This window comes from Labrus bergylta, chromosome 3 (assembly GCF_963930695.1).
Source record: "Labrus bergylta chromosome 3, fLabBer1.1, whole genome shotgun sequence".
NCBI lineage: Eukaryota > Metazoa > Chordata > Actinopteri > Labriformes > Labridae > Labrus > Labrus bergylta.
This window is the reverse complement of record NC_089197.1, coordinates 10,319,359-10,330,103: the sequence shown is the minus strand read 5'-3', so window position 1 is coordinate 10,330,103 and position 10,745 is coordinate 10,319,359. Positions and strand designations below refer to the sequence as shown.

Here is a 10,745-nt window from a genome sequence, read left to right as displayed (position 1 = left end):
AAAGTTGGAAGATGAAGTGTGACAAGAGGTGAAACTGACACCAAATCATAGTGGATAAATACATTTTTAAGGGGCTTTTTGTCTTCCTCACTACATCAGATATCAGAATGTTTCCTTATGTGATTGTCTTTCCAATGTTTAACTTATTGCAGAAGTTGCATTGTGATATTATCTTCATCATGGGCTATGAGTCGTGTATTGTGTCATATATAACTTACAGTAACTTACCGTATTGTATCATGAGTTACCCTGCGTTTCACACCTCTCGTGCACTTTCACAAACGTGGCTCTGAATTAGTCAGAGTTAGCTGAGAGGATGTTTGTTCATCTCTGGTCCTGATTAAAAATGGACAGATGCTACAAAGTCACCTTGCTCCACCTGCTGCCATCGTGGTCCATGTGATATAATTACATCATCATAACAACATAATTTTAAACCAATTGGCACATTCTGTTTCATATCCACTTCAACACGTTTTCACTCATGCAGAGTATTTCAGACATGAGGCCATGGAAGAGCTCCTGACGTCAAAGATAAATATCCAGTAAATATTCCAAAAAAGTCACCGTCTGCCCACGAGACTTTATTTGGCCAAGAAAGTCAAAAGCCTCTCAGGAACAAATCTGGGCTACTTTAAAAGTAATCATTAAATTTAATGAAGCACCAATGAGTCATTTTTTTTAACTTAAGGGTTCACTGTCGCTGCCAGTGATCGGAGCTTTGCCAGTCAATTTCAGGTTGGAAGGGCATCTCATATCATTTAATATAGCTTTGCATGGTGGAGCAATCTTTTAATTTGCATTTGGAATAAGGACACCTTCTTCGTTTTTATTTTTTATTTTTTATTTTTTATGAATACATTAATTATCCAGAAGCATTGCGTTCCCGTGTGACATTTCTGCAGCCGCCTCACAAAAGACAAAGAAGACCGTCTTCTTCTTCTTCTACGGCACTGACCTCCATAATGGCTCAAACACGGCATGCCGAGTTGGGCACATCTGCACCCTCTGTTCTCGTTTCTAAAGGAGTCAATTTGAGATTTAATATCTTGTTGTCAGCAGAGCAGGTGCAGTCTGTTGAAGAGCGGTATTACACACACACGCACACGCACACGCACAGCAGACCTCAGATGTAGCAAACACATATTTTTAGATATGCGAGGTCGCTCTGCTTTCTTTAGGTGTCTTTAAGCACCTCACAGGTGTAACAAAATATGGATGATGGAAGTCGGCCCTCGGGGTATTATGAAATGTTGAACCGGCTGCCTGTGTTAGTCTTCGCAGTATCCTCACTCCAAAAGTACAAAATGTGACAAAGATTTGTTTGAGAGTCTTAACAGCTCTCTGTCTGCACAATTCTCCACTTCCATGACTGTCACGTTGAGCGGGCCTGTCAATAATGAGAGCTGAAATGAATTACCATCTCATCAGAATCTGAAAGCACAATCCAGTTTAAAGAGAGGAAGGAAAGTCCGGGACAGACTGTCAACAGACGAACCAGAAAGAACACAAAGCTGTGGCTCAGTGGTGGAGTCGGTCGTCTCTCAACTCTCAGCTGATACTGATGGTCATTTTTACAAAGCCATCAGTGTGTGGATGTGTAAGGTGTGACTTGCGGCGTAAAGCACTATGAGTAATCAGAAGACTAGAAATGGATCTTTCACTCCGGTGTTTTGGCCTTTACTGCTGACTTTCCAACAATGTTGACTCCTCACTCTGTCGATCTTTAAGTTTCTTTAAGGTTTAGTTAAGGTGGTTAAATTGTCGGGGTAAATGCCTTAAGAGAGGAACATAATACTTGAAATTATAAAACAGTTATCTTAGGGAATAAATGAGACAAATAAAGAAGAAATAAAAGGGTCCTCACCAAGGACGAATAACTTCTGCTGTTCAGAGCTATTTGCTTTGACACACAACACTTTACCGCCCTCGTGTATATCGTGGCGCTTATGCATGGGTGTTCAATCTCTTTATAATGATCTATTTTCGTTTGTGTAAACATTTCTTGTTGGAGCCGCTTTAACAAACATAATTTCCCAAAAGCCCCGAACCTCCTGATGATAAATACCACCACGCTGTCAGAATGAGGCCAGTCGAGTGGCTGTGGCTGTACTCGAGACATGGCTTTAACAACAGCAGGACAAATAACAGAGACGTTCTATCAGACAGCGGCAAAGCTGGAGGGACAACATTAGAGGTGACAGTGGGTAGATGTTATGGATAAAGAATAAACCACAAAGATGTAGCCATTACACATGCTGTCACACCAATACAGCTTTAAGCTAGCTGTAATTAAGTTAATGTACACAACATAATTAATATCAGTAAAAAGAGGCCGTGTGACAGACGCTGAACAACAGTTTACCTCCAATCTGCATCACAAAGCTGGTACACAGGTGCCGAATAGTCTAGTGGATATTTTGTGCGACCCATGTTCAGATGCTATAGTCGTCGTCCCACTCTCACTACTCCCAACATTTCCTGTCTCTCTTCAGCTGTCCTGTTCAATAGGCAGAAATGACTTGAAAAATAAAAATCAAAGCTGGCAAACGTACATATAAATATATGTTCTTGGGTGCAATTTTATAAATAAAGTTCAGATTGAAAATAGGTTTGTCTCCCAGATTTCATATATCCAATTTAAAGTTTAAAGGACTAATAAGATATAATTTTACTCAATTAAATCACAAAATGACCTCACTATATGATCAGACATTAAGGAAACATTGTATGTTGAAGTGCTGGCTTCTCTGACAACAATGCAGCAGCCAGTATGTCCTCCTTCTAACTTTAGATTCTGCTCCTGAATGCTCTGTGTTTGTTCTGATCAGAGAAGTAGAGGGTTTTACGGCCCTCAGTTGTCAGGCAACGTCAAACCAATACTGTAGGTGTTGCAGCGATGGAAGCGAACTAGTTCAGATATAAATGATTCTACCTGACCTAAAAAGCCTCTGCATTTTCTTATAAGCTCCATGACCAGAAACGAGGTAAAATAGGATCAATACAGCGCAATGCAGAAATATTTCAAGACTGATGTAGAGCTGGTTAAACACTGAAGCTTCATGTGGACCTGCATGAGCACCGACTCTAGAGGGGAGGCGCCTCTTCGATGTTTTGGATTTGGACTGCGGTGCCTTATTTTAGAAAATACATGTCATAGTTTGCTCCTTTAAGAGATGGCTGAGCTTGCAGGGGCTTTACTTGACACTGTGCTGTGATCCCATTACTGGCAAAATCAACCATCAACCATTTTTAAGCTGCGCTTTTATTAACATCCAAAACTTTAGCAATGACAGTTAATGGTTTAAATTACCTCTGAGTATTGAAGATGGCTGCAGGTTTCCAGCAGGAAGATGAACCTCTGTTAAAACTGTGGTTTGGGCTGCTTCAAAAAAATATGGAAAGAGTACAGTATATTTCACTGCATTTCTAATTAATTTGTAGTTCTCATGTAGGAAGAAAATCAAACATTTAAGAGAACTCAAACTTACTGAAATACGAAGAGTGTGCTGTTTTTTAAGCTACACATTTCCACACGGGGCCTCCATTGAGGTAGCTCAAAAAAACAGGCAGAACAACACATATAAACACAAGATGGTTGACTCTTTTTCAATCATCCAATCAGAGTTAAACAAATGACAAAGGAGGCTCCACCTCCAAGACAGACATTTCAAAATAAAACTACACAATAAAATGTCATGGCACATGATGTGAACAAGAAGCAAAACATCCATACACATACATACTGTACACACATACATACACTTAAATATATGTATAATTAAATAAAATAATTATATTATGGGTATTTTGATTCTGTAATTTGGTGAATCAATTAATAAAAGACAAAACAAATCTAAAGAGGATACTGATCAAAAAGGTCAGTTCAATAAATACTTTTTCAACCATGTGGAAGTATGAAACAAATGCACTAGTGCAAAAAAAAAAAAAAAAAAAGTTCCTCAAGTGTCCACTTGAGGCTGGCTGAAAAACCCAAAACAGCCCAGTTGCAAACTTTTACTGGCAGAAATATAAATCTTTGAGCCTGGTAAAAACATACATTTTTATAATTGGGGGTGGGGCTAAGCTGACTGACAGGAGGGCATGTTTAAGTTGTTTTCCAGGAGACTAAAGGCCCGCCTCAGCTCCATCGCTCTGCCTGTCTCTGTATTGATAGAAAGTTATATTGAGCCAGCATTTCCAGTACTGTGCCTTCACAACCAATTTTTATACAGCCTGTGCTTAATTCACATAGAAAAATATCACTTTAATTTACGGAGCAACTACTTAGAAGCTGATTTCTTCTGACTTCTTTTGCGTTGTAGTTTCCCCACCACATCCCACCTTGGAACAATGATTTGTTTTCCATTGTTGTGAGGATACGCTGAGTCAGCATCACTGAAACTTGTCTAACTAAGCATATCCTTTGGTAAGTGAATGCCGTAGAGGAATTTCAGTTTGTGTTATTCTTCGGCTTCTTCTCAATATACCCGCTCTGGTGTTCAGTTTTAAATACTTTCACAGATATAAGAGGGGCATATATTTGTCAAAAGCTCTTACAGTGTTCAGTTTGTGATGTCCACTGTATCCCAGAAGTTATATTGTGTGAGTGTGTGAGTGTTCCTATTTACTTCTCTTGCACCTTCCTTCAATATACCCCAACATTTCTACTTTAGCGGCTTATTTCTTAAAAACTTTCTTACAAACTAAGATTCCTCAACAGAAGGATAGCATTTTGCTCTCAGGGATTAGTTACTCACAGTTGCTTGCTCACTTAGGGTATTTTAGGCTGGGGTCTTTTCTATCTTTGTGAGACCTGACTCTTTGGGTCCACATCAGTAAAAGCCAGATCTCAACACTCACCATTAATGCTTGACCTTAGGACTTATATCCCTGCAGCCAGATTTAAAAATCCTCTGCAAAAACTTGTATAGAAGACCGGAGGCTGTTGCAGACTTGAAGGCCCTTGGTTTCGGCTCTGTGGTGGAAAACATCTGATATTTATGTGGAAGGTGAAGACAAAAAGACACAAGAGTAGGGTGTGCAGCCTCCCTTAAATATTAAGTTCCTTTTTAAAAGTCTACTGAAATTGGTCGGGCCTTTGTTTTGACTCTGCCGTGAGCTTCAAAAGTGAGAGCAGTCCCTTTTTTTCATGGTATCAAAATATCTGGAAAGCCTTTTTACCCCTTAGCAGGATAAACACAGCTTAGGTTATCATACCTGCAGGGCTACACTGGATAATGGGATCTTACAGTAGATTAGACAGAGGCTGGAGGTAGCCATGAGATAGGTAACCTTAGAAAAATACCACTTATTTCTACAGCCTCATAATAAATACTTGGCAGTAGGAGTGCTGAGTGATTCATGGTTATGTAAAAGTGTTGACTTGGTTGTTGTAGAAACCTCAGAAGTCATCCAAGGTTTTCCATTTTCTTTTATTGTCGTTGTTGTTGTTTAGTGGATTAGCCTTGGGTGATCCAATTACTCATAGTATGTGCACATTTACTGACAAAGATCAAAGACTGTGGTGTCCTTTAAATGAGTTAGTTTGGTTATATTTTCAGAAGCCTATGCAGAAATGTCTTCTTTTTTTTTTTAGACCTTGATTATTCATTACTTTAAGGAGTCGCAGTGACAAACTCAAAGAGAATTATCACCAAGCTCTGCAACTTTAAACTGAAGCCCATTTTAGAAACTAACTAGTGAGAAAAACTGAATATTTAGGAGCTGAAGTGCCGTACATATTCAGTACTTTGATAAGACCAAAGCAGGGGCATGGCCAGAGGGGGTGACCAGAGATGGCATGGGCCACCCTTGAAATTTGATTGGCCACTCCAGGTGCCACCCCCAAAAAGCCTAGATTGTGATTGGCTAGTGGCCCTGTCAATTTTACATATTAATGTAGCACATTTTGTAAATGAAACGTTGCACATATGTTGACAATTTCGATCGAGCGGGTGCACGCGTGGTCCATGTTGCGATCTGAATGCCGCAATTCTGTTGTGAATACAGCTCCACTTCATCAGTGACATTAACAACGGATAGATTTTCCCAATCTGCGAAGACCACTGCAAAGACCAATGTGACCGAACACGACCCAAACATATTTATAAATGTATTCTCCAAACCTTCCCCCGACCCATCGGGCTCTGACAGGCTTCAGTCGGGAATCCACCCTTTAACATCTTACCCCCATGCTTCTGAAGATTTGCATATCTAACAGTTGCAACAAAAGTAATAAAGCAGAAGAAATACTTTTGCTCCTGTGTCCAAATGACACCAAATGGTCCATATTTAAGTAATGTTTCCAGAGTGTCTGTTGTGAATGATGCCCTCGAGTCAAGTGAAAACACTTAACACAACACTGGTTTCAATATGTGTTTAGACAGGGCAGCATTCTGTTAATTATGGCTTTTTAATTAGTGAGCTAATATGTTTAAGGAGCATGAAGTCAAATAAATACACAGATAAACAGCACTTTATTATGTGTAACAGTTATAGAGGATGGATGAGAGGCATTTTGTAATCAAATTTCCTCTTTTCTTTCTCCATGTTTTGACAATAAGCCAAAATGAGGTACTCTGAATTGTATCAGTAATGAAAGCATTGTAGAGCATTTCACAATGAGGCAGTTTAAACAGGTACCCTTTAATCATGACATTATGTCGGTGTCAACATCATTTTTATTTGTCAGCATATGATACATCATAAATCATACTTTGCTGGTGTACTTGATAAGTTTTGTGCTCCACAAGGTCAGCCTCACTTCCTGCCTTATCTCATCAGCTTTCCAGATAAATCATGAAGGGCTTTCTCGTCAGACGAAGACAGGCAGAAATGTGCGATCTGGCTCTTGTGTCTTCCAGCCCAGGGCCAGGAAACTTTTAACTGATGGTGAAGTAAACAAACTGGCTGTCGGGAGGCGACTGAGCGAGAGTGCCGCGGTCAGAATGATAAATGTCTGAACGTCATCACCTGCAAAAAGGAGACAAAGTGCTCTTGAACGCATCAAACTTTAGACATTTCTCTTCCGTAGAGTTCTCTGATCTTACATTAGCAGGATGGAAAGAGAAGGACAGAGCCGGCTGTACAGATGGCAGCACTTTTCTTTAACTTAACTTTTGAGTTGGAGTGCTTTCAACAGACGGTAAATGATGCTACAGTATGTCTGAAAACACATAGAATTTCTCCTCTGTTTAGTTAGTCCTCTGTTTTCAATTTCCATTTCTAACGTTATTTTCATACTTGCACATAGAATTTCAGAACAGACGGCGCCTGAAGTCTTCCTGAGTTACTTGTTCACACATGAACCTCACAAAGCTTTATTGTCGGACGGGTGGAAGGGGAATAATCTCAGGAGGCGGGACATAACATTAAAAGGACGACACACGGCAAGACAAAGCAACAGAGTCCAACATTGTAATGACCGTAGTTTTTTGACTTTTTTGAAAATATTCACAGTATCAACAAACAGAAAAGAACAATCTTTCAAGCAGAAAATGATATGTAGCTGTTTCATTATGTGTATGAATTACACACTCGTCACCCCCGCCTGCTCCCTCATGTTTCCTGCTGTGTTCACACATCTACTCACCACTCATTTAGGCGGAATTGAGCTAAATGAGTGACGGCTGATGGGGAAAATTCCAGTTTGACTTTGTGAGTAAAATTGCCCTATGGCGTTCACACATGCAGCCCACCCAAAGAAAAATGTAAGAACACATTGAGGACCAGGAGGTCCCATACACACCCCATGTGAACATTCTTCTGACAGCAGAAATGAACATATTTACAGCCTGGTACAAAAGAATGATTTTAATCAGCATGCACTATTAAAACTCTTAATGATGGATATGATATGATCTCATGAGGGATACAAGTTATGCTGTGCCTGCTGCGTACTCTGTCGAAAATAGACTTGCAGCGTATTTGAAACAGAGCAGAGCGTACTGGCGCTCGCTGTAGAAAAAAAATCATTGACTAGAGTGGCGGCAAATGGCGGCGTATAGTGCGCAGCGCTGTCGGACCGTGGCGCGCACACAGTATGTGGAAAATGGGGTCAGCATCAATCCTTATTGGGGCAGAAGTAGAAGAACCAGGGAGCACTCATCTTCCCCTCTAAAAGAACAATGATACAGTTACAGTAGTTTAATCAATCCAGGAAGCAAGGAAATATCAAAAGATAATGAGAGGGAATGCAGAGTGAGCGCTTCTGCTCCTGTACAATGACTGTAAAGGATTTCTGAAGCCGAGGATTGTCAGGGAGAAGATTACCGAAGATACTGAGGTGAGAGTTGAATAATTCTGTGTTTGATGCTGCAGTCATAAAAAAAAGGAACGGATTCTCAGGAACATTAGAAAGAGAAATCACACACATTACCTCAGCAATGTGAGGGAGAACTGTTCCGAGTGATAACTGACGTGTGTGTGAGTTGTGATGATTTTCTTTTTACTTCACACTGAGAGATGTGTAACAGCAGGAAAAGAAAAGTGTAAAAGGTTCTTTAAATCAACCTGAGAAACCTTCTCTCTGAGCTGCTCCTCTGTCACGCTGACTTTTTCTGACGTTTTAATGGATTGTTTAGAAGCCTATTCACATATCTAAGTGATGCTTTTTTAGATAAGAAAATGCTGACTGAGACTTTACCTTTATGTGATGTTGAACGCCATGTAAGTGACGATGCTCCTTGTTAACTCTGCTCTGTCGTTCAGTCTTTCCACCGCTTTGCTCCAGCAGAAATATCTTCAAAAAACAACTTGGTCAACTGCTATGAACTGTTGTGCAGACATATAAGATGTTAATCTAACCTCTCATGATGGTGGTAGATGAAAAATTCCAGTTTTTAATCTAATTTAATTTGAATATAACATACTTGCAAAACAAACTGCCATGATGGTCTGCTATTCTATGTGAAAAGCACTGATTTGTAAATATTTATACCCTAACAGGCTAAAAATAGATGGCAAACATTCAATTCTTAACCCCAATTTCCACATACTGCGTGCACATCGGGGTCTGTTAACACTGCGCACTATGCCGCAGTTCACTGCCACTCTAGTCAATTACCGTTTTCACACTTGCAGAAATCTCCTGAAAAACTTTTTCCCAGAGGAGCCTGTGTATGTGACCTCAAATAGCCAAAATTTTTTGCTCTAACTTTCCGGAGAGTTTCTCCTGCCAGACTAGATTAGAACAACCCGGACAGGAGGTCAGACAAGGAAACGCACAACTTTCCTGTCGACTTCAAAATAAGCCCAATATACAAACGTATTTTTCATCACTTTATCAACATTCTGTCAAACCAGGCAACGAATTAACGACAAATCATCCTCAGAAAGACAAAGCATCATGTTGTCTGCACGTTTTTAATCTTTATTCCCGCGTTATCTTGTAGTTCTCCTGTGATGTGTGTGTACTGATCATGGCTGTGATCAAGTTCCATAAAAACAGATCCACAGGGGCAGTGGGTGTGTCCGACAGAGCGCTGACTGACCCCGGCGTCTGAGCACGGTGTATGTGGACATTGATGGTTAGCATATGCATGACAACATCAGTGTGATGATTCTGTTTGGTTTTGTTGTAGGTTTTTTTTTTTTTTTGCATTTGTTCTCTCTCTCCCTCTCCTCCTCCTCTTTCTGTTTTCTTTCTCCTGCAGGAGGTGTGGCTGGCTTCTCCTCTCAGCAGCAGACGAGGCACACCTGGCTCCTCTCAGCTAACTATCTGGTCTATAAAAGCCTGGTCTTCACTCCACTGGTCTGTCAGATAATTCAGTCTTGTTCGGTAGTGTCTCCAAGAGATTTTTTTCTGTGAAAAATTGAGCTGTTTATTTTGTAGCACAATTTTTTTGTGCTCTAGGTATTTTTTGTTCTTACCTGTGTTTTCTTGTACTCAGGTACTCCGGTGTGCCTCGCTGTTCACCAGTTTCTTCGTCTGAGTTTTCTGTGTCATCTTGAGGAGAACTTTTCTGGCCAGCCAGCTCCCTGCCTCCACTGCCTGCTCTGTTTGAACATTAAACATTTTTTATTTACATCATATTACCTGCGTCAGTCTCTACTTTGGGGTTTGATTTAAACTGAAGCCTTAACTCGCCTACAGTGTCTTTGTAACAGTACAACTTCACAAAGCTGCAGGAGGCTGTAGACTCTTTAAATGATCCAAAATCAAATGTTTTAAGTCATTTTTATCGTCAGTCAGTCTAATGTTACCTTTTTTGCTCTTAAATGGGCAGTCAGCTTTACCAGTGCTACAAATAACTATTTAATAAAATGAAGAGTAAATGTATTTTCCAGATCAGTTAAACTATTTTATTATTTTGCTTTCTTTTTATAACAAAACAACAAAGCTGGATGCCATGAATGCCCAGAGTTTTCTGCATTCTCTCTGCCTCTCAGTTTAGTCGGGGTTCTTGTCTCTTCTGTGTACAGCCTAATATACTGTACAAACTGCATGCAAATGGATTTCAATTGCAAATTAGTTTTACATGAAATATGCACCAGCCTTGTGTGCCACAGTCAGCGGTTCATTCAGCAGCACATGGTATGCAACAAGAAATAACACGCCTGCAGGAGCGGTTAAATCTGCTTCTCTTTTTTTTTTCTTCAATTTCCACCCTCTTTGATCATGATTTCGCAGTAAACAACAAACTGAATTAGATTTTTTTTTTTTTTTTCCTCACACTGCCGTGATGCTTTCAGTTGTCATGCAGCCGAATATAAAATTTGAGTGACAGGTCACAGAGGGGAAC

General features: G+C 40.1%; 1 long non-coding RNA gene across 1 annotated transcript; it reads right to left on the bottom strand.

Moving 5' to 3' along the window:
• Positions 1-2,371: 2,371 nt before the first annotated feature.
• Positions 2,372-3,556, bottom strand: LOC114921189 (uncharacterized). Its single transcript, XR_003809481.2, has 3 exons — positions 3,492-3,556; positions 3,314-3,385; positions 2,372-2,500 (listed from the first exon to the last, which is right to left on the bottom strand). It is a non-coding gene; the product is annotated as an uncharacterized lncRNA (long non-coding RNA).
• Between the last annotated feature and the right edge of the window lie 7,189 nt (positions 3,557-10,745).